Source organism: Pristiophorus japonicus, chromosome 9, assembly GCF_044704955.1.
Source record: "Pristiophorus japonicus isolate sPriJap1 chromosome 9, sPriJap1.hap1, whole genome shotgun sequence".
Classification (NCBI taxonomy): Eukaryota; Metazoa; Chordata; class Chondrichthyes; family Pristiophoridae; genus Pristiophorus; species Pristiophorus japonicus.
This window is the reverse complement of record NC_091985.1, coordinates 40,678,323-40,702,951: the sequence shown is the minus strand read 5'-3', so window position 1 is coordinate 40,702,951 and position 24,629 is coordinate 40,678,323. Positions and strand designations below refer to the sequence as shown.

Here is a 24,629-nt window from a genome sequence, read left to right as displayed (position 1 = left end):
TGGTATGTTGCCTCCCTGGTGCAAGGGTCAAGGATGTCTCGGAGCGGGTGCAGGACATTCTGAAAAGGGAGAGTGAACAGCCAGTTGTCGTGGTGCAGAAAGGTATCAACGGTATAGGTAAAAAACGGGATGAGGTCCTACGAGACGAATTTAGGGAGCGAGGAGTTAAATTAAAAAGTAGGACCTCAAAAGTAGTAATCTCAGGATTGCTACCAGTGCCACGTGCTAGTCAGAGTAGGAATCGCAGGATAGCTCAGATGAATACCTGGCTTGAGCAGTGGTGCAGAAGGGATCGATTCAAATTCCTGGGGCATTGGAACCGGTTCTGGGGGAGGTGGGACCAGTACAAACCGGACGGTCTGCACCTGGGCAGGACCGGAATCAATGTCCGAGGGGGAGTGTTTGCTAGTGCTGTTGGGGAGGAGTGTATTGTATGGGGTTAATCACATACTGTTAATTATGATATTTAGACATTTACAGTGTGTCTCTGTCCCATGCCCCGTAGAATGTTGTTGCTATAGAGAAAGAGGGAAGCGACCTTGGGATGCACACCAGATTGTTATGAGACGGTCGGCGCCTCGAAATCTCATGCTTTGTGGACTAGCAGCTGGGGCCTTACAGATTAAGAGTTGGCCATAAGCCACATGCACCCATGTTTTGTTCAAAAGTATGTTTGTTTAATAGTATAAAGGAGCGGCACTGTCCCGTAGCTCTTTGAACTTCACATTGGACCATGATTCATGAGCGGTGCCGGGACCCCCAATGCTCCAGACCAGCCGTCGTTGTGGAGTTCCCGACGGGCTGAAGGCCGTAAGCGTTGTTGCACCTTATCATACTTCTCTTTTATTTCGTAAACTGTATTATGTTTCTTTTCTCTCAGTAAACGGTGTTTTATTCTTCTCTTCATTTGTCTTGTCTCTTATTTAACATTCATCCAGATCCTGAACCTGGGTCTATTATTATTGATCCAAAACAAGGAGTTAAACTAATATGGCAGGGGGATGGGAATCTATGCAGGGAGACAGAGGGAAATAAAATAGAGTCAGAAGCAAAAGATAGAAAGGAGAATAGTAAAAGTGGAGGGCACAGAAACCCAAGGCAAAAACAAAAAGGGCCACATTACAGCAAAATTCTACAGGGGCAAAGTGTGTTAAAAAGACAAAACTGAAGGCTCGGTGCCTCAATGCGAGGAGTATTCGGAATATGGTGGACGAATTAACTGCGCAGATAGCAGTTAACGGATACGACGTGATTGGCATCACAGAAACATGGCTCCAGGGCGACCAAGGCTGGGAACTCAACATCCAAGGGTATTCAGCATTTTGGAAGGATAGACTGAAAGGAAAAGGAGGTGGGGTGGCATTGCTGGTTAAAGAGGAAATCAATGCAATTGTAAGGAAGGACATTAGCCTGGATGATGTGGAATTGGTATGGGTGGAGCTGCGGAATTCCAAAGGGCAGAAAATGCTAGTGGGAGTTGTGTATAGACCACCAAATAGTCGTAGTGAGGTTGGGGACAGCATCAAACAAAAAATAAGGGATGTGTGCAATAAAGGTACAGCAGTAATCATGGGCGACTTTAATCTACATATAGATTGGGCTAACCAAACTGGTAGCAATGCGGTGGAGGAGGATTTCCTGGAGTGTATTAGGGATGGTTTTCTAAACCAATATGTCGAGGAACCAACCAGAGAGCTGGCCATCTAGACTGGGTGATGTGTAATGAGAAGAGACTAATTAGCAATCTTGTTGTGCGAGGCCCCTTGGGGAAGAGTGACCATAATATGGTAGAATTCTTCATTAAGATGGAGAGTGACAAAGTTAATTCGGAAACTAGGGTCCTGAACTTAAGGAAAGGTAACTTCGACGGTATGAGGTGTGAATTGGCTAGAATAGACTGGCAAAGGATACTTAAAGGGTTGACGGTGGATAAGCATTGGCAAACATTTAAAGATCACATGGATGAACTTCAACAATTGTACATCCCTGTCTAGAGTAAAAATAAGACGGGGAAGGTCGCTCAACCATGACTAACAAGGGAAATTAAGGATAGTGTTAAAGCCAAGGAAGAGGCATATAAATTGGCTAGAAAAAGCAACAAACCTGAGGACTGGGAGAAATTTAGAATTCAACAGAGGAGGACTAAGGGTTTAATTAAGAGGGGGAAAATAGAGTACGAGAGGAAGCTAGCAGGGAACATAAAAACTGACTGCAAAAGCTTCCATAAATATGTGAAGAGAAAAAGATTAGTGAAGACAAATGTAGATCCCTTGCTGTCGGATTCAGGTGAATTTATAATGGGGAACAAAGAAATTGCAGACCAATTACACCAATACTTCGATTCTGTCTTCACGAAGGAAGGCACAAATAACCTTCCGAATGTACTAGGGGACAGTGGGTCTAGTGAGAAGGAAGAACTGAAGAATATCCTTATTAGGCGGGAAATTGTGTTAGGGAAATTGATGGGATTGAAGGCCGATAAATCCCCGGGGCCTGATAGTCTACATCCCAGGGTACTTAAGGAAGTGACCCTAGAAATAATGGATGCATTGGTGATCATTTTCCAACAGTCTGTTGACTCTGGATCAGTCCGTATGGACTAGAGGATAGCTAATGTAATACCACTTTTTTAAAAAGGAGGGAGAGAGAAAACGGGTAATTATAGACAGGTTAGCCTGACATCAGTAGTGGGGAAAATGTTGGAATTAATCATTAAGGATGAAAGAGCAGCGCATTTGGAAAGCAGTGACAGGATCGGACCAAGTCAGCATGGATTTATGAAAGGGAAATCATGCTTGACAAATCTTCTGGAATTTTCTGAGGATGTAACTAGCAGAGTGGACAAGGGAGAACCAGTGGATGTGGTGTATTTGGACTTTCAAAAGTTCTCACACAAGAGATTGGTGTGCAAAATCAAAGCACATGGTATTGGGGGTAATCTACTGACGTGGATAGAGAACTGGTTGGCAGACACGAAGCAGAGAGTCGTGATAAATGGGTCCTTTTCAGAATGGCAGGCAGTGACTAGTGGAGTGCCACAGGGTTCAGTGCTGGGACCCCAGCTCTTTACAATATACATTAACGATTTAGATGAAGGAATTGAGTGTAATATCTCCAAGTTTGCAGATGACACTAAACTGGGTGGCAGTGTGAGCTGTGAGGAGGATGCTAAGAGGCTGCAGGATGACTTGGATAGGTTAGGTGAGTGGGCAAATGCATGGCAGATGCAGTATAATGTGGATAAATGTGAGGTTATCCATTTTGGGGGCAAAAACACGAAGGCAGAATATTATCTGAATGGCGGAAGATTAGGAATAGGGGAGGCGCAACAAGACCTGGGTGTCATGGTTCATCAGTCACTGAAAGTGGGCATGCAGGTACAGCAGGCGGTGAAGAAGGCAAATGGTATGTTGGCCTTCATAGCTAGGGGATTTAAGTATAGGAGCAGGGGGGTCTTACTGCAGTTGTACAGGGCCTTAGTGAGGCCTCACCTGGAATATTGTGTTCAGTTTTGGTCTCCTAATCTGAGGAACGACGTTCTTGCTATTGAGGGAGTGCAGCGAAGGTTCGCCAGACTGATTCCAGGGATGGCTGGACTGTCATGAGGAGAGACTGGATCAACTGGGTCTTTATTCACTGGAATTTGGAAGGGTGAGAGGGTATCTCATAGAAACTTATAAGATTCTGACGGGACTGGACAGGTTAGATGCGGAAAGAGTGTTCCCGATGATGGGGAAGTCCAGAACCAGGGGACATAGTCTTAGGATAAGGGGTAGGCCATTTTGGACTGAGATGAGGAGAAACTTCTTCACTCAGAGAGTTGTTAACCTGTGGAATTCCCTACCGCAGAGAGTTGTTGATGCCAGTTCATTGGATATATTTAAGAGGGAGTTAGATATGGCCCTTACAGCTAAGGGGATGAAGGGGTATGGAGAGAAAGCAGGAAAGGGATATTGAAGGAATGATCAGCCATGATCTTGTTGAATGGCGGTGCAGGCTCGAAGGGCCAAATGGCCTACTCCTGTACCTATTTTCTATGTTTCTATGTATTATTCTGCTGCTAAGGTGGACCTGTGTCAAATTAAGGCCAGAAAGTCTACTTGTTGTTCAGCGAACACAGGCTCAGGCCAGAATTTAATCCACTGTTTGTCAGGGAACTTCGCAGATTGGAACGTGCTTTCCTGTTTCAATCAGCGCCTCAGAAATACTTCCCATTTTAAGATCGATTGCTCTCGAGGCTGTAGGTCAGAAACCCGGGATGAAATTCCTTGAAATAAATATATTATTGCTATGATTATTTTGGAAGCATTAGGGCACAGATATTGTGGCTCCTGCAGTACCATGGCCCATTGGTTGCAGCATATCTGCCAAGATCCATCAGACAGAGACCCCTGGCACTGGCCCCACCAATGTACGCACGGGCGGGAAATGGTCACCTCATTTAAATAATGGGGGCAGATGCCCATACCACTCGGGGTGCATCTTGGGTGCAGATTAAATTGTAGTCTGGGGCGTTAGGTACAGGGGGAACCCCTTCACCCATCTCACCAAAAAGATTCCTTTCTTGTCCCGATCAGCTCCCTTTATAAAGGGAGCCACTATGATTTGCAGAAATTCTTTTGATCTTTGGAAGTCCAGGCCACAACCCACAACTATTAATTTAGGTGTGCATTGGATCGTGTTGAACTGTAACGCCAATCAGTCAGCCAATAGGTACTGTACAGGCCACATACGAAGAGTACTCACATAGAGGAGGAACAGGAGGGCTGCCATTGTCCATGGAATTGTATTCCAGATCGAGTCACTATCCTCAGGACAGTATGTGGCAAAATGGGTGGAAGGAACCATTGTTGAGGCAACAAAGGTGTAGATAGAAACTTGCAAAACAAGATATGACAGGAGAAAACAGAGCTGCTAGCTCTCCTTCGGGTAATCTGTGAAACATACTAATTGAATAAGGATACACTAATAGATCTCGATTTAACGTTGATATGTATGTGCATAAAGTAACTGCTTGTATGACCTGTGGGCCATGCACAGTGTTCATGTATCCTGGATACTGGTACAAAATGAATTCCCTATCTCAATGAAGGCTTTGCAAAACAAACAAAAGAGAAACACCGATTGCCTGCTAATAAACACTGAAAGAACATTAAATGTTCCAGTGCTCTTTTCAGTCATTCTGAGGCAATTAACCATTCCTGGAACAAAATAAAAGTGCGATAACTCCAACTTCACGTCAACATTTCATTGAGGTTATTAAACACCAACCTTGTACTAACAAGCAGCAATGAGAAAGAAAAGGAAGTTTATCTGATAATTCAGACAGCCATCAAATCTAAAATAGTCAAAGTGCTATTAAATAATTAATCTACTGCCTTTGTCCAATTAAAACTCAGCGACACTCCTGAATCAGGCATCGACTGCTTAAATATGCAAATTGTGGTTCTATGTCAGCTGTTGAACTCTGACTGCAAAATTCAGGTACACATGGTCAGAGCGTTGCCATGCACACTCTGTCTGCTTGAGTCTCGGACAGGCAGGGCACTCCTCCTGGGCCCACAACAAAAGCTCCGGCCTGCTGCTGTCTCATTCAAGGACCTTCCAGAATTACCTATCTGCGCCGGACCCAACCTGCTGACCAACGCAGTGTAGGAGCTGACCGATTTCCGGCCCTCCTTGACCACGAGATGCAGCGGGGCCCCCGTTTGTGGTCAGAGAGTTGAGGCCCAAAGCTGAATTTGCCTTGGGCTTCAGGGGGTGTGGGAGGGAGGTTGCGGGTGGGGTGAGGCGAAGTCGAATTTCTCCGCATTGTATTCCTTAAACTTGCTGTCAGCCTTCTAAACCCTAAGCTCTGGCTGGAATTCCCTCCCTAAACCTCTTCGCCTCTCTACCTCTCTCCTGTTGCACTGTCAGAGGTGCTGTCTTTCGGATGAGACATTAAACCGAAGCCCCGTCCACCCTATCAGGTGGACGTAACAGATCCCATGGCACTATTTTGAAGAAGAGCAGGGGAGTTATCTCCGGCGTGCTGACCAATATTTATCCCTCAATCGACATAACAAAAACAGATTAGCTGGTCATTATCACATTGCTGTTTGTGGGATCTTGCTGTGCTCTATAGGCTGCTGTGTTTCCTGCATTACAACAGTGACTACACTCCAAAAAGTACTTCATTGGCTAAAAAATGCTTTGAGACGTCCGGTGGTCGTGAAATGCAAATCTTTTTTTTTATTTGTAGAAACTGGTATCTTCTGAAGATGACACCAATGCACACTTTAATGTTCAGTTATCAATTTCTTTCGTACACAGTGTGAACCATTTTCAAACCTACACTGAAAGTAGAAAAATCTAACAGGTATTTGTGACAGGCATACAAATGGATTTAATTGTATGCTTTTGCCACTTCTGAAATGCAGCCAGTAAGAGTTTTATTATTTGTACATTCAGTGTGTCAACTCCTATAGTCAGTCAAAATAGGCAGCAAAGGCAGCTGTGTAGTATTCTCTTCGACAGGCTATCGACAAGCCTGAATGCTGGGGTGCAGTCGAGCACACCCCTAGTTTGCTCTGAGCCACATCTCTTCATCTTCTGATGGACTAAACAGAAAGTTCCTTTGGGTTCCTGCAGCCAATTCAGACAGACAACTTAATTCTCACCCAATTGCTAACAACAACAACAACCTGTATTTATATAGTGCCTTTAATGTAGTAAAACGTCCCATGGTGCTTCACAGGAGTAGTATAAAAGACAAAATTTGACACCGAGCCATATAAGGAGAAATTAGCGCAGGTGATGAAAAAGAGGTAGGTTTTAAGGAGGAAAGAGAGGAGGAGAGGTCTAGGGAGGGATTTCCAGAGCTTAGGGCCTAGGCAACAGAAGACATGGCCACCGATGGTTGAGCAAATCAGGGATGCTCAAGAGGGCAGAATTAGAGGAGCGCAGACTTCTCGGGGGGTTGTGGGCTGGAGGAGATTACAGAGATAGGGAGGGGTGAGGTCGTGGAGGGATTTGAAAATAAAGATGAGCATTTTGAAATTAAGGCTTTGCTCAACTGGGAGCCAAAGTTGGTCAGCGAGCACAGGGGTGATGGGGGAACAGAACTTGGTGCGAGTTAGGACACGGGCAGCCGAGTTTTGGTTCACCTCTAGTTTACATACGGTAGAATGTGGGAGGCCAGCCAGGAGTGTGTTGGAATAGTCAAGTCTAGAGCTAACAAATGCATGGATGAGGGCTTCAGCAGCGGGTGAGCTGAGGCAAGAGTGGAGAAGGGCAATTTTATGGTGATGGAAATAGGCGGTCTTAGTTATGCAGCGGATATGCGGTTGGAAGCTCATTTCAGGGTCAAACATAGAAACATAGAAACATGGAAAATAGGTGCAGGAGTAGGCCATTCGGCCCTTCGAGCCTGCATCACCATTCAATGAGATCAAGGCTGATCATTCCCTCAGTACCCCTTTTCTGCTTTCTCTCCATACCCCTTGATCCCTTTAGCCGCAAGGGCCATATCTAACTCCCTCTTGAATATATCCAATGAACTGGCATCAACAACTCTCTGCGATAGGGAATTCCGCAGGTTAACAACTCTCTGAGTGAAGAAGTTTCTCCTCATCTCAGTCCTAAATGGCCTACCCCATATCCTAAGACTGTGTTCCCTGGTTCTGGACTTCCCCATCATCGGGAACATTATTCCCGCATCTAAGCTGTCCAGTCCCGTCAGAATCTTATAAGTTTCTATGAGATCCCCTCTCACCTTTCTAAACTCCAGTGTATAAAGGCCCAGTTGATCCAGTCACTCTTCATATGTCAGTCCAGCCATCCCGGGAATCAGTCTGGTGAACCTTCGCTGCACTCCCTCAATAGCAAGAACGTCCTTCCTCAGATTAGGCGACCAAAACTGAACACGATATTCAAGGTGAGGCCTTACCTAAGGCCCTGTACAACTGCAGTAAGACCTCCCTGCTCCTATACTCAAATCCCCTAGCTATGAAGGCCAACATACCATTTGCCTTCTTCACCACCTGCTGTACCTGCATGCCAACTTTCAATGACTGATGAACCATGACACTCAGGTCTCGTTGCACTTCCCCCTTTCCTAATCTGCCGCCATTCAGATAATATGACAACACTGTTGCGAACAGTGCAGTTCAGCCTCAGACCGAAGTTAGGGAGAGGGATGGAGTCAGTGGCGAGGGAACGGAGTTTGTGGCGGGGACTGAAAACAATGACTTTGGTTTTCCCAATATTTAATTGGAGAAAATTTCTGCTCAGCTAGAACTAGATGTCGGACAAGCAGTCTGACAGTAAGTACAGTAAGTATTGTAAGTGGGGACTGCAAGTAATTACTGGTATGGTGCAACTTTCGCTTACCCTGAAAAGAAAATCTTGTCCCAACAACATGCAAGGTATGTGACACACCTAAGTGACAGACGTGTACCAATAAAGGGGCAGAATGTGGAGCTACAGGCAGCAATGCATGAGTCTGTTTGGTGTATGTCTTCGTGACCGGTTTGTTAGGAGCTTGAGAGCTTGTTGATGGAGAGGTAATCAATTAGCCTTCTATTTTCAGTGTTAAATGTTGCAGTTTTCACCTGATTACTGTCAAAGATGGTCGTGCTGCCATTCTGCTTAATATTATAATCATTGATTTTTTAAAAAACAAGTAATGTAGTTCAGGGTGAATTAAGACTAGTCTTAGATACGAGGATGCTCTTTAGTGTATCTGAGAACAGCTAGTACATGTCTTATGTCTGGCTTTTCCATTTGAATGTGCTTGGATCAATCTGCAGGAGATTACTGGGATAGTTGTGAATGTCATGATGCACTTGCTAGCCCACGGACCAATGGCAGGCAGAAGCCACTCTTCATCTATCCCTCAGGCTCTGCCCCAAAGTCTGTGTGAGTGAAGCCAAAGCATTCACTGCTTTCGCTGGTGCTTGTGTACTGAGCAAAGGCTGCAAAGGTCTCACAGATAATTCTCACCGTGTTTGAAGAAGCCATGCAGCTACAGGAAAGGAGCTGTCTGCCCACCAGTACCGACTCCCGGAAAGAGATTTCCGTCAATTCGCTGCTGGACATTTCACGGGTCCAGAAATGCAAAGCATCTTCACTGCCTAGCCTCTCATCTGGGAATTAGTGCAAAACTAAATACAATGTCAGGAAACGAGGAAGGAAATATAGACCCCCATCCCTCCCTCCAGAGTCCAAGATGCTTTTAGTGTTTACACTATGCCATCAAGTCAATAGATCACTCATTCGAAAAACAATGGTCGGAAGATTACATCAAATCACCAGCAAATGCAAAAGGAAACCTGGGATAATATAATACATTTGCTGAAAGACTTTTCGTTGATTATAATTTATCTCTTGACACTTTTCCATAAACCTGTAATCTGTGTATATGTGTTATCTCATAAAGACTGATCTTAATTCTAGTATATGTACTGAGAGTTTAGGATGTTTGCTGACAACATCCAGCTCCACCTCATCACCACATCCCTTGACCCTTCCACTGCCCCTCTGTTGTCAGACTGCATCTAGTCATAAGAACATAAGAACATAAGAATTAGGAGCAGGAGTAGACCATTCGCCCCCTCGAGCCTGCTCCGCCAATCAATAAGATCATGGCTGATCTTCTACCTCAACTCCACTTGCCTGCACTATCTCCATATCCCTTGATTCCCTTCCAACAATCTATCGATTTCTGTCTTGAATATACTCACCAACTGAGCATCTACAGCTCTCTGGGGTAGAGAATTCCAAAGATTCACAACCATCTGAATGAAGAAATTTCTCCTCATCTCTGTCCTAAATGGCCGAACCCTTATTCTGAGACTGTGACCCTGGTTCTAGATTCCCCAGCCAGAGTGCTGGATGCACAGAAAGTTCCTCCAATTAAACATTGGGTAGACCAAAGCTTTGTCTTTGGCCCCTGCCACAAACTCCGATCCCTAGCCCCCTCACTGGCCGCTGTCTTAGGCTGAACCTGCCTGTTTGCAGCCTCACCGACCTATTTGACTCTGAGCTGAGCTTCTGATCCCATATCCTATATGTGTTTATAAGTATCTATTTACAGATGTCAGATGGTTGCAGAAATAATAGGTTTTACCGGCTTTTGAAGCAGCATTACTTTTCAACCAGTAAAAACGTGTTTGTTGTGAAAACAATTAAATATATAAGCATAAATCTAGGTTTCACAAATTATTAATAGCCTTTTCTCCCTTTATATTCATTTGCAAACAATAACGTTCCAATTCAGTAACTCTGGAGGTCTTTGGCAATCTTGGGAAACAATGGTCCCAATGCGCCTAATATTGCAATGTGTTAAGAGTCTGATATGAATCAAATGGGAAGGACGTGGTTCATCGACAAGCTGCTGGCCACTAACTGTAGGTGTGCCAGTGCACTTAGCTATCTGTGGCCAGCTCAAGCCTGGAGTTCCAAGGGCAGTAATAAAGCAGGTAGAATGAGTTTGATCTGCAAAAGAGAACAATAATTACTTGAGAGGTTGGTGGAAGCTGATTCAATAGTAAATTTTCAAAACAGAAGTAGATACATGCTTTATAAGGAAAAAGTTGCAGGGCTATGGAGGAAGAGCAGAGGATTGGGACTACTTGGATAGCTCTTTCAAAGAGCCAGCACAGACACGATGAGCCATTTCAGAAAATGGTTCCCTTAATGACTCAGTGTTCCAAATTAATTTGGAGAGGTGGGTGAATGAGGAACCAGATGCCCGAAGTTAGTAAGATTCTTGTAACTGGAATTAATGAGTTACAAGTATAATACAGATAAGTTTTTATTTACTTATTTGTTCACGGGACGTGGGCGTCGCTGGCAAGGCCGGCATTTATTGCCCTTGTAGGTAAGCCGCTTTCTTGAATGGCTACAGTCCGTGTGGTGAAGGTATTCCCACAGTGCTGACTTTGTTGTAGCGGCCTGACACAGATGAGTGGCTTGCTGGGCCATTTCAGAGGGCAGTTGAGAGTCAACCACATTGCTGTGGGTCTGGAGTCATATATAGGCCAGACTGGGTAAGGACGGCAGATTTCCTTCCCTAAACGACATTGGTGAAACAGTTGGGTTTTTTTCCGCCAATCCGGTAGTTTCATGGTCACCATTACTGATACTAGCTTTTTAATTCTAGATTTATTTAATTAACTGAATTTAATTCCCCCGGCTGTCATGGTGGGAACTCAGGTCTCGGGATTATTAGGTCAGGCCTCTGGTGTACAATCCAGTGACAGAACCACTATGCTACCATTCACCTACTGTTCATTTTATAACTTCAAATTTTAAACATATAAAAAGTAATTAGCAAGACTTTCAAAAGTATTATATTGACATTTTAGCAGACAAAAATGTCATCTGTGAAAAACGATTTTGTTACGAGAAAAGAAGCATTAAAAAAAGACAACGAGCCATTATAAACAAAGAATTGATGGTGGTTTAACGGCCAAAAAGAATAAAGGGCTACTTCAGAAATATAACGCACCAAGCGATGGATGTTTTGTGTATTTGCACCCAGAAACACAAGTAATCGGGGCGTAAAGCAAATACCCACATAGAAGATTGAGCAAACTTGGACACAAATGTGTTACGCATGTAATTATGCTACCCCCAAATTTCCTCGATCTATTACGCCCATCGATCAATTCTTGCACCCGAATGTATCTCGGCTCATTATAATGGCTCCACCCCAAGGTTAAAGAGTCGTACACGGGAATATTGGGAGCTGTCGCATAGTGGTTGTGTTACTGGTCTAATAATCCACAGGCATGGATTGATGATCTGGAGAGGTGAGTTCAAATCCCACCACGGCAGCTGGGGAATTTAAATTATGTTAATTTATAAATCGGGAATAAAAAGCTAGTGACATTAATGGTGACTGTGAAGTTATCAGATTGTCATAAAAACCCATTTGGGTCACTAATGTCCTTTAGGGAAGGATATCTACCATCCTTAGCCGGTCTGGCCTATATGTGACTCCAGACCCATTGTAATGTGATTGACTCTTAACTGCCCTCTGAAATGGCCGAGCAAGCCACTCAGTTGTACCAATTAAAAAGAGCAATCAGGGATGTGCAATAAATGCTGGTCTTGCCAGCGATGCCTACATCCCATGAATTAATTTTTTTAAATTACCTACAATTACGCAGGTTCAGGAAACAAAATCATTTTTCTGATGTTTTATTGTGATTTTTTTCAGTAATTTTTTTCAATTTATTCTCACTGAGACCTGCTCTGTATTTTCAATTTCTATGGGCTCAAAATTGTCCAGGAGTTGCTCCGTTTTTCTTTGGAGTAACTTGGTTTTTCTGGCATAAGTTAAAAATTCCCAATTTCCCCAATAAACTTGTTCCAGAGTGAGTTAGTTACGATTTTTTTAGTTTCGTTTTTTTTCCTCAAAGGGGGGCGTTTCCAGTCACCTATGCTAGTTTTGGCCATTTAAGCAACTTTGGCAGCTATTAGTTACTCCAAATCTACTTAGGCCAGCGTATGTGGTCACTTCAGAAAACCCTTGCGGAGAGTTAAGAAATTGGCACAGGTTAGTACATTCTAAAGCACCAAGACTGACAAAGCACTCAACAAAGCACAAAAAGTAATAAGCATTCAATAACAAATAAAAAATAGAAGTAAGCGGAGAGGACCTGCACCTAAAGCACCAAGACTTACAAAGTTTTAAGAAAAGATTAAAAGAAAATAAAAGAACTCGGCAAACATAAACTCCGCCTGTTTACCAAAAACATCGCCTCTTGCTTTACTATTATAAGAGGTCTCGCCCAACCAAACCTGAAATGAAAAAATTGGATCAAAAAGCACCCTTATTCACCAAACACCGATGATTAAACTTTCTACTCAACCCCAGCAAAGCTTAATTAAAACCTATTTAACACTGCTCTTCCTGACATCGACCCGGGCCATCTTAATCACAGTAGTTTAAACCACGAACACAAGCAGCTACTTACACAGCAGGCCCGGCCGGTGCGGGAGACCACTCAGCCAGGGATAGAGGGCGACAAGCATCGGGTCCCTCCCACACAAGCTGCAGGACGCGCTGGGGTCGAGGAGCTACTGCGCATGCGCACACACTTGAACGCGCATGTGCAGTCGTCCCGGCACTGTTTTCAGCGCCGGGCTGCTGGCTCCGCCCCCAATCCACTGGCCATGCTACGCTACCACCGAGGAGAGGCCGGACAGCGGCCAAAGTCGGGAGGAAGATTTTCGGCACACTTGGACTCGTGGAAAAGCGGCGCACCGCGGGTGAGTGCGCCAAAAAATCGGCAGGGGCCAAATTTGAGCCCTTTGAAAGTATCTTTATAGCTTCAGTAAGAGTCACATTAAAAATTGAAAAGCATGTTCTTAAAATGCTGAAATTTAATTTATTTACTTATCTGGTACAAGTTCCACACATTCCTCAGGACCCTATTGTTTATGCTGATGTCCGTTAGTTTATGCCGGATTTTAAATTCCGGCGTATGCTAATGAGATTGGTAGGACATTTCAGAGTAAATTAATATTGGCAAAATGGACGCGCAAAATGGTGGAATTTCGGTTGTAACTTCCCAAGTTCAGGAAATTCAGGACATCCCAAGTATCAAAGACAAACCTGGGCTGACTGCAACCTGAAATAACTGGGAAAAAAGTGCAGGAAAAGCTTGGAATCTTTTTCTTGCAACTTGATGAGAGGCAGTTCTTGTAGCATTCTGTTATAAAATGTCTGTGCAGTCAGAAATTTTGATGTGGCCTGTTGCCTCATTGGTTTTCATGAATAAGTAATTAATTGTCCTTATGCTGCAGAAAATAAACCCAAACCAAAATGATGATATGTGTGCGAGTTTGCTTCAAGTTTTCTTACAATCTGTATCCATTGGCACCACTGATATAAAACTCTCCAATCAGGACGCATATTTAACAATGTTGCTTTGACACTTTTCGAACTTCAAATTTGCCAATTCCACAGTAACATAGACATGATTTTTGCATGAAAAACTATTTTATCTACTCTTCCAAATCGCCCTTCCGTTTCCTTACTGTGATTCTGGGAATAATAGCCCTGTATCCACCTAATCGGAATCCAGCCAATGTTTTTTTCATAAACATACCATGGTTTTATGTGCGACCATCCTTGCTGTAATCTTTTCCACAATTCTATTACCATCTTACTAAAAATATTGCCTGAATTTCCTGTTTTCTTTGACATCGTTAATGTCAAACTGTGTGCCCTAGTCTTCGATTCTTGTGCCTGACAGATTAACTTTTCAGAATCCAAATTCTCCATACCTGTGAAAATCTCGACAATTATCAAGTCCCCCCTCATCTTCAACATCAGACTCAAATGTCACCCCCTTAACTACACATCCCAATATTTTATTATTTTATTTGTCTCCTTCAGAACTGGCAAACATTGAACTGATGCCTTTCTGCAATCCAGTTCAGGAACATCTTTTTCCTTCAGATATGCAATCTCCTAAAATTAATACAGTACATAGGCCAAGAGCAACAATATACATTTATATAGCATATACTCCTGGCATTAATGTAAATACGTCTTAGATCATTCAATGTTCATCTTGCTGTTCTCAAAGGATTACCTCCTAACAATTGGTCCACCTGGTTATCCCTCTCCCTGCTTTCTTAATTTATATCCTCACCAATTGTTTTATTTCATCATCATCATAGGCAGCCCCTTGAAATCGAGGAAGACTTGCTTCCACTCTCAAAGTGAGTTCTCAGGTGACTGAGCAGTCCAATATGGGAATTACAGTCTCTGTCACAGGTGGGACAGAGAGTCGTTGGGAGAAAGGGTGGGTGGGGAGTCTGGTTTGTCTCACGCTCCTTCCACTGCCTGCGCTTGTTTTCTGCATGCTCTCGGCGACGAGACTCGAGGTGCTCAATGCACTCCCGGATGCTCTTCCTCCACTTAGGGCGATCTTTGGCCAGGGATTCCCAGGTGTCGATGGGGATGTTACACTTTTATCAAGGAGGCCTTGAAACGATTCCTCTGCCCACCTGGGGATCGCTTGCCGTGTAGGAGTTCTGAGTAGAGCGCTTGCTTTGGGAGTCTTGGACAATGTGGCCCGCCCAATGGAGCTGGTCGGGTGTGGTCAGGCTTCGATGCTGGGGATGTTGGCCTGATCAAGAACACTGATGTTGGTGCATCTATCCTCCCAGGGAATTTGCAGGATCTTGCAGAGACATCGTTGGTGGTATTTCTCTGGCGATTTGAGGTGTCTACTCTATATGGTCCACGTCTCTGAGCCATACAGGAGGGCAGGTATCTCTACAGCTCTGTAGACCATAAGCTTGGTGCCAGATTTGAGGTGCTGGTCTTTAAACACTCTCTTCCTCAGGCGACCAAAGGCTGCGCTGGCACTGGAGGCAGTGTTGGACCGCGTCATCGATGTCTGTCCTTGCTGATAGTAGGCTCCCGAGGTATGGAAAATGGTCCATGTTGTCCAGGGCCATGCCGTGGATTTTGATGACTGGGGGGCAGTGCTGTGTGGCGAGGTCAGGTTTGTGGAGGACCTTTGACTTACGGATGTTTAGCGTAAGGCCCATGCTTTCATACACCTCGGTGAAGATATTGACGAAGGTTTGGAGTTTGGCCTCAGAATGTGCGCAGATGCAAGCGTCGTCCACGTACTGTAGTTCGATGACAGAGGATGGGACGACATTGGATCTAGCCTGGAGCCGACGAAGGTTGAACAGGTTCCCATTGGTTCTATAGTTTAGTTCCACTCCAGCAGGGAGCCTGTTGAGTGTGAGATGGAGCATTGCAGCAAGGAAGTTAGAGAAAAGCGTTGGCGCAATGATGCAGCCCTGCTTGACCCCGGTCCAGATGTGGATTGAGTCTGTGGTGACAAACTTTTGGGAGCAGCCAAAATGGAGGAGGATGCTCCATAGTCCCTCGTGGTTGACAGTGTCAAAGGCCTTTGTGAGGTCAAAGAAGGCCATGTACAGGGTTTGATGCCGTTCCCTGCATTTCTCTTGTAGTTGACACGCAGCGAGGATCATGTCCGTTGTACCCCTTAGTGGATGGAATCCGCATTGCCACTCTGGGAGGAGCTCTTCAGACACGGGGAGAAGACGGTTGAGGAGGATTCTAGCGACGACTTTTCCAGTGGCCAACAGCAAGGAGATTCCTCAGTAGTTACCGCAGTCAGACTTGTCCCCTTTTTTTAAAGATGGTCACAATTATGGCAACTGTGAGATCTCCTGACATGCTCTCCTCCTTCTGTTCCAACTGTCGCAGGACAGGAGAGTGGAGAGCACCAGTTCCAACTATCACAGGAGAGAGAGTGGAGAGCACCAGTTCCAACTGTCACAGGTGAGAGAGTGGAGAGCACCAGTTCCAACTGTCACAGGAGAGAGAGTGGAGAGCACCAGTTCAAACTGTCACAGGGGCATCCAGTCATGCCCTGGTAACTACCTCCAAAGGAAGTGGAGTGTGGGAAATTGCACTCCGCTTCCATTGAGGGGTGGTAAGGCCAATTCTGCAGCGGGAGCAGGAATTCCATGCTGGGGGCTAAAATTCCCTGCCCCATAAGGTTACCACCCCCAAGATGGGAGCCTGTGCGGGGAGGCAGAGGGAAGTTGAGGGGAGATGGGGGCGGGGGATGGAGGGGAGAGTGGTGGAGGTGGGGGACGGAGAAACCCAGGGCGGGGACAGGAGGGGCCACATTGCAGCGGAGGTCTGGGGGGGGCGAAGTGTGTTGGAGGGGCGGGCCTGGGGGCTCTGTGCCTCGGTGCGGGGAGTGTTCGGAGTGGGGTAGACGGGTTGACTGCGCAGATGGCGGTTGGTGGATGTGGTGTGGTTGGCGTCGCGGGGATGTGGCTCCAGGGTGGCCGGGGCTGGGGGCTCGACATCCGGGGGTGTTCAACATTTGGGAAGGATTCTGACAGGGCGGGGCGGGTTGGGTGCGGGGGGAGTGTTCCCGGTGTTGGGTGGGTCCGGAGCTGGGAGGGGGTTGCATGCTCTTGGGATGGGGGTGGGCTGTTTGGGGCTGGGATTGGGAGAGACTTCTTCACTCGGGGAGTTGTTGGCCTGTGGGGTTCCCTGCCGCGGAGAGTTGTTGTTGCCAGTTCATTGGATGTGTTCGGGAGGGAGTTGGATGTGGTCCTTGCGGCTGGGGGGGGGCGGTCGGGGGGTGTGGAGGGGGTGTGGGGGGAAGTGCTGGGGTGGGTGATCAGCCATGATCTTGTTGAATGGCGGTGCAGGCTCGAAGGGCTGAATGGCCTACTCCTGCACCTATTTTCTATGTTTCTATGTTTCTGATAAGAGAGATGAGGTCATGCATTCGTGCCAATAGTGCTTCTCTGTCATATTTTAGTGCCTTGGCGGGGATTCCATCTGCTCCTGAGGCCTTGTTGTTCTTGAGCTGATGGATGGCCTTTTCTACCTCATGCAGGGCTGGGGTTTTGCTGAGATGGTGGCGGGTAGCATGCTGCAGGATGGAGTTGAGGACACTCGTGTCGAAGGCAGAGTCTCGGTTGAGGAGATCTTTGAAGTGCTCCTTCCAGCGGGCCCTGACTGCCTCGGTGTCCTTAATGAGTCCCTCTCCATTCTTGGCCAGCAGTGGGGTGGGGCCTTGGGTACTTGGACCGTAGATCGTTTTGACTGCGCTGAAGAAATCTCACACATCGTGGTTGTCGGCCAACTGCTGGATCTCCTGTGCTTGCGCCTGTTTTCACCAGCCGTTAAATTTCCGTACGCAATTGCTGGGTAGTTGGTGGGCAATTAGCCCAACTTTGCGCCAGCAATTAGGTTTTCGGTGGTGGAGCAGGTGGCCTATCAACACGTATGTTGACGGACCGCAAGTTCGGGATTTAGCGCATGCGGAAATCCTGAACTTGCAATGCATTTCAAAGGTGGCATGATGGCATACTCTCAGAGTACATCGTCATAACCACCGCAAAATCTGAGCTCATGTGTTAAGCCACATATTGACTTGCTTAATCTGATTGATAAATTTCAAAAACAATAAGCAAAATATTGATGTAAAAAAAGCCTTACAATGTTACATAAAATGGTATTAAAATTCAATGGAAATCCTCATCTGTCTGGACATCTGAATTATTCATAGGGCATCCACACTTTGTAGATAATCATTGAGGACAAAATAATGGTGGAGCGATTAAAATCAGGGATGCGTAAGAGGCCAGAATTGGAGGAGTGCAGAGATCTTGGCGGGTTGTAGGTGTTGTGTCCTTAGATGCTCTAATAATGACTCCACGAGGCAATGTGCTGCACTTGAACTGTCGTGACCTTAGTCCTTTATTTGCTAACTCCAGAGTGAGGATCACACCTGGTGGCTTGCCTTTTATACTAGGCCAGCCACACCTGTGCAGGTAACCTACAAGTCTCCGACTGCTGTGCCCTCTGGTGGCACACCTTGTGATAGTACCAACAGTAGCCATGTAGAATACATGACAATAGGGCTGGAGGACGTGACACAGATAGGTTGGGGTGAGGTCATGGTGGGATTTGAAAGCAATGATGAAAATTTTAATATTGAGATGTTGCCAGACCGGGAGCCACTATAGGTCAGCGAGCACAGGGGTGATGGATGAACAGGACTTGGTGCGAGTTAGGATACGGACAGTAGAGTTTTGGATGAGCTTAAGCTTATGTAGAGTGGAAATGGGAGGCCGGCCAGGAGAGTATTAGACATAGAAAATAGGTGCAGGAGTAGGCCATTCGAGTCTGCACCGCCATTCAATGAGTTCATGGCTGAACATCAATGAGTTCATGGCTGAACATGCAACTTCAGTACCCCATTCCTGCTTTCTTGCCATACCCCTTGATCCCTCTGGTAGTAAGGACTACATCTAACTCCTTTTTGAATTTTAAATGCACGGTTTCTGAAATACTTCCTTAATAACTGCATTGGCCGGGAATCGAACCCGAGTCACCCGCGTGGCAGGTGAGAATTCTACCCCTGAAGCACCAATGCTCACAAATACTGAACTAATTTTGAGTCGGCCCCAGTGAGATTTGAACTCACGACGCCTGGTGTATAAGACCTGTGCTCTAACCCCTGAGCTATGGAGCCATCTGCTAAATATAAATTTCCACAGCTGTTGTGGTGGGATTTGAACTCATGTGCCTGGATTATTAGTTGAGGCCTTTGGAATACTAGTTCAGTAACATAACCACTATGCTACCACATCCTAATGATTGCTCCTCGTCAGGGAATAGTCAAGTCTAGAGGTAACAAAGGCACAGATGAGGTTTTCAGCAGCAGATGAGCTAAGGCAGGGGCAGAGTCGGGCAATGTTACAGAGGTGGAAGCAGGTGGTCTTGATGATGGAGCGGATATGTCGTCGGAGGTCATCTTTGGGTCTGGTTCACAGCAAGGTCCCAGAAACAGGATGACGGAATGACCAGATGATCTGTTATTTTTGAATGCTATTGGTTAAGGGATAAATATTGGCCTCGATACCGGGAAGAACCCATTTGCTCTTCTTTGCAAGAGTGACATGCGATCTTTTACGACCACCCAAGAGGACAGACGGGGCCTCGGTTTAACGACTCATCCAAAAGATGGCACCTCCGACAGTGCAGTACTCCCTCAGTAACAGAAAACAGAGAGTCATGATAAATAGGTCATTTTCAGGTTGGCAAACTGTAACTAGTGCCACACGGATCAGTGCTGGGGCCTCAACTATTTACAATCTATAATAATGACTTGGATGAAGGGAGCGAGTGTAATGTAGCCACATTTGCTGATGATATAAAGATAGGTGGGAAAGCAAATTGTGAGGAAGACGCAAAGAATCTGCAAAGGGATATAGACAGGCTAAGTGAGTGGGCAAACATTTGGCAGATGGAGCATTATGTGGGAAAATGTGAGGTTATCCACTTTGGTTGGAAAAATAAAAAATGCAAATTATTAGTTAAATGGGGAGAGATTTCAAAATGCTGCAATACAGAGGAACCTGGGGGTCCTTGTACATGAAACACAGAAAGTTAGTATGCAGGTACAACAAGTAATCAGGAAGGCAAATGGAATGCTGGCCTTTATTGCAAGGGGGATAGAGTATAAAAGCAGAGAAGTCCTCCTCCAACTATACAGGGCCATGGTAAGACCACACCTGGAGTACTGCGTACAGTTTTGGTCTCCGTATTTAAGGAGGGATATACTTGCATTGGAGATAGTTCGGAGAAGGTTCACGAGGTTGATTCCTGAGATGAAGGGGTTGTCTTATGAAGAAAGGTTGTGCAGGTTTAACCTACACTCATTGAAATTTAGAAGAATGAGAGGTGATCTTATTGAACGTATAAGATTCAGAGGGGGCTTGACAAGGCAGATGCAGAGAGAATGTTTCCCCTTGTGGGTGAGTCTAGAACTAGCAGGCATAGTTTCAGAATAAGGGGTCTCCCATTTAAAACGGAAATGAGGAGGAGTTTATTTTCTCAGAGGATTGTGAATCTTTGGAATTCTCTAGCCCCAGAATGCAGTGGAGGCTGGGTCATTGAATATATTTAAAGGTGGAGAAAGACAGATTTTTGAGTGATAAGGGAGTCAAGGGTTAGGGGGAGCGGGCAGGGATATGGAGTTGAGGCCAAGATCAGATCAGCCATGATCTTATTAAATGGCGGAGCAGGCTCGACGGGCCAAATGGCCATCTCCTGATCCTTTTTGTTATGTTCTTATTATGTTCTCCAGTCTCTGGAATGGAATTTGAACCACGACCTCCTGACTCAGAGATGAGACTGCTACCACTGAGCCAAACATGTACACCATTATTGGAAGTAATTGTTAATTAGAAGATTATACAAATATACAAAAATATCGGTAAGGAAAAGACCAGGTCATATATATGCGGAGGTAAAAAAAAGAAATGGAAGTATACACCCAAAATGGAAAAATGGTGAAAGATGTTAATGAACAAAGACCTCGGGGTTCAAATATTTAATAAAGTGTAAGTGTGGTTAGATAATGCCATAAAAAGGTCAATCGCATTTTGGGTTTATAGATAGGGCACAGAGACGAGTAAAGACAATGCTGAATTTATGTAAGGCTTTAACGAGGGCACAGTTTAAGTACTGTGTGCAGTTTTGAATGCCCCATTAAAGAGGAGTTGTTAGAGTCAAAAAGACCATTCAGCATTGATTCACCAGGATGATGCTTGGAGTGAGAAACGATGGCCCTCAAGAGAGACTTCACACACTGGGATTGTTTCCGTTGAAGCAGAGAAGGCTAAAACATGAGTTAGTAAAGGTTTTTAAAATTATGAATAGCTTTAATAGGATGAATAAGAAATGACTATTTCCTGTGGATGGGGAGCCAGTTGTAAGGAGTCAATAATTTAAAATTATCACTAGCACTGAGGAGAGAGATTAGGAGAAATACCTTTATTCAGGGGATTGTTAGAGCATGGGTTGATTTGCCACAGGGAGTGATTCAGGGAGAGACCATTTTTAATTTTTATTTATTTGTTTCTGGGATGTGCGCATCATTGGCAAGGCCAGCATTTATTGCCCATCTTTAATTGCTCTTGAGAAAGTGGTGGTGAGCTGCCTTCTTGAACCACTGTTCTGTAGCGGTTTGGTACAACTGAGGTGCTTGCTAGGCCACTTCAGAGGGCAGTTACGAGTCAACCACATTGCTGTGGGTGTGGAGTCACATACAGGCTAGACCAGGTAAGGATGGCAGGCTTCCTTCCTTCTTTGCATCTTTTCAGAGAAAAATGGATAAATAGTTGAAGCAGAGGAAGATACAGGACCATGGGGAGAGTGCAATGCAGTGAATAAATCTAGCAAAAAGCCAGCACAAATATGATAAACTGTATATGCCTCCTTTTGTGCTGTAAGCTTCTAGAGTTCTATGGATTTTTCTATGTCTCTGCTTTGTAAATATTTCCATATGTGCATTATCCTAAGTGGAACTGCTCTATAAATATTTCCAAATGTAGACACGCTGCTCTATAAATATTTCCGTATATACACACTTGCTGTGAAACAGCTCTGTATGTATTTCGACACATGTTGCATTTTCTCCATGAATTTCCAGTCTTCATGTTTTCCCTCATTGTGGGATGCAAAATCTTCAAGATGTTGAGCAGGTGAAGAAAGAATCCCTTATGGCATACAATGAGGGTGAAGGAATGGTGGAGATAATAAATAGATACTTTGCGTACAATACAGTAGTGGGAATGATAAGGGACGAGAGGAAAGAATGGAGCAATTAGCTAGGTTATTGTCGGTCAGGAAGTCATACTGCAAAAACTTGTGGCGTTGTCGGTGGAAAAAGCTCTGGACTCTGGTACCATGTATCCTTGAGTGTGAAAGGAAGTCAAAGAGAAAGTAGCAGAGATTCTGACCACAATCTTGTAAATATCCTGTTGTGTCAAAGGATTGAAGGGCTGTCAATTTTAGACCTCTGTTCAAAAAGGCTGAAAGGAATAAAGCAGCTCACAATAACATCAGAGATTATTCTTTTACTGTGACTTGCTCTCTATTTTCTGCTTCTTTGAATGCATTTTAGGACTTTCATATGAGTCACGTAAAAAATTGTAAAGCTTCCACAATTGCAGAATGTTAAAGTGCTGAGGCTAATGTGCATGAATGATGGCTTGAAACTTCTGATTTTCATACATAAAGAAGGAGCGTATGGTGTGAGTTTCACATATTCCCCGGGCCCGGACTATTTACAATGATTCCAAGATTAGAGAAACTCAAACAATCTGTTAGAGGCATTCACATTTTTGACGAAATTTGATATGGTAAATCGGGAAAAAAATGTTTCCACTGGCTAGTGAGTCGGTAACTAAAGAGCATAGATTTAAGGTAATTACCAAAGGCTGAGGGTTGTTAGGATATAGAATGTACCTGCACCGAATGTCTTAACTGGAGTGCACTTAACCAGTGTGTTTTATTTGGGAATTCGGAGAAGAGGGGGAAGGACCTAATTGGAGGAGGTATCAGTGGCGGCAGAACCTTCAACGATTTCTAAAAAAAACAAGGACATCAGGTAGGTGATTGGTTGGTGAGTATTATGGGGTTTTTTTCATCTCTTTTCTCACTGACCTTGGACTGTGGTTTAAACTAGGTCCGGGAAACTGTAAAGTACTGCATTAAACTTATATTCATTAGTTTAACTAGTCAAGTTAAATAGTCATTGAATAAAGACTTTGGGAATGAAATTGCCACTCTCTTTAAGACCCATTACCGCCTCGAAGATTGCCCCGTCCTAAATTGCCCCTGGGCCAGGAGCAGTGGGAACGGGTTTCCGCGCCACCCATGCTGATGCCCGTTGGACACATGTCAATCCCCTTCCCACCAGCGGCGACCCCTTTCCGACCCCCATGGGAAGTTACCTCGTGGAGCGGCACCACTGCCACTGACAGCTTTCCCCTGCGGGGAGCTGTTTGTGCCTGGGCGGTGCGTCCGCCATTAAAGGGGAGGGTGCACTGCCGGTGCCTCCATTTTATTTTAATTGTCAACCGACTCTGAGGTCGGTCCGACAATGGTGGCCACGGGTTCGGCCAGGCCACCCACAGGCAGCCCGTCTTGGGTACCAGGCCGCAGGCCCAGCTGAAACCCTCCCTGGTGGCCCAGTGGGTGCCACTAACATGGCTGCAGAGCTCGCAGCGGCCCTCCCCTTTAACTGAAGGGGAGGGACATTGTGATGCATCAGCGTGACACAGCACAGCATCATCAGCGCGGCGATGATGCCTCGGAGCAACGGCCACGCCGATGCAAGGGAACTTCCACCCCGCAGCCGACAGCAATACCGCCCCGAACAAAAACAATAACAAAACAGCTGACTGTCACTCGAGTATCTGCCCCATGGATTGGGTTGGAGAAAAAATCTACAAAACCAGTGAGTGCGCCACTTTTTCATCAGGGGGGTCAATTTCAGCCCCTTTAACTAATTAACAGCGCCTCTCCACCATACTTTAGCCCCTCAGCAGGGATTCCATCTGCACCCATAGTCTTGTTGTTTTCGAGCTGTTTTATGGCTTTGTCTACCTTGTGCAGCGTTGGGTTTCACTGAGGTAGCGGCGGGTTGCATGCTGCGGGCTGGAGTCGAGAACACTCGAGTCAAAGGCAGAGTCTCGATTGAGGAGATCTTCGAAATGCTCCTTCCAGCGGGCCCTGACTGCCTCGGTGTCCTTGATGAGTGTGTCCCCGTTCTTGGCCAGGAGCGGGTGGGGCCTTGAGAGTTTGGACCTTGGGTGGCCTTGACTGCAGTGAAGAATCCTCGCATATCGTGGCTGTCGGCCAGTTGTTCTTTCTCCATCCACCACTTGTTCTTTAGGTCCCAGGTTTTTTGTTGGACCTCAGCCTTGAGCCGTCTGTAATGTTTTTTTGCTGTTCCCTCATTGGGCTGTTGCTGGAGGCTCAGAAATGCTCTGCGCTTGTGATCTATTAGTTCTTGGATCTCCTGATCTTTTTCATCAAACCATTCCTGGTGTTTTCTGGTTGAGTGATCAAGTGGATACATGACCTCATCTCTCTCATCTGGAGGGAGGAGAGCATGCCGGGAGATCTCAGAGATGCCATAATCGTGACCATCTTTTAAAAAGGGGACAAATCCGACTGCAGCAACTACAGGGGAATCTCCCTGCTATAAGCCACTGGGAAAGTTGTCACTAGAGTTCTCCTCAACCGTCTTCTCCCT

At 45.4% G+C, this 24,629-nt stretch overlaps 1 protein-coding gene and 1 non-coding gene across 5 annotated transcripts in view; both read right to left on the bottom strand.

The window, feature by feature from the left end:
• Nucleotides 1-24,629, bottom strand: part of LOC139272593 (muscarinic acetylcholine receptor M3-like) — a 362,361-nt gene that overhangs the window by 204,462 nt on the left and 133,270 nt on the right. The window lies entirely within an intron of this gene.
• On the bottom strand, nt 18,980-19,052 carry trnai-uau (transfer RNA isoleucine (anticodon UAU)). Its single transcript has one exon. It is a non-coding gene; the product is annotated as a tRNA-Ile (tRNA).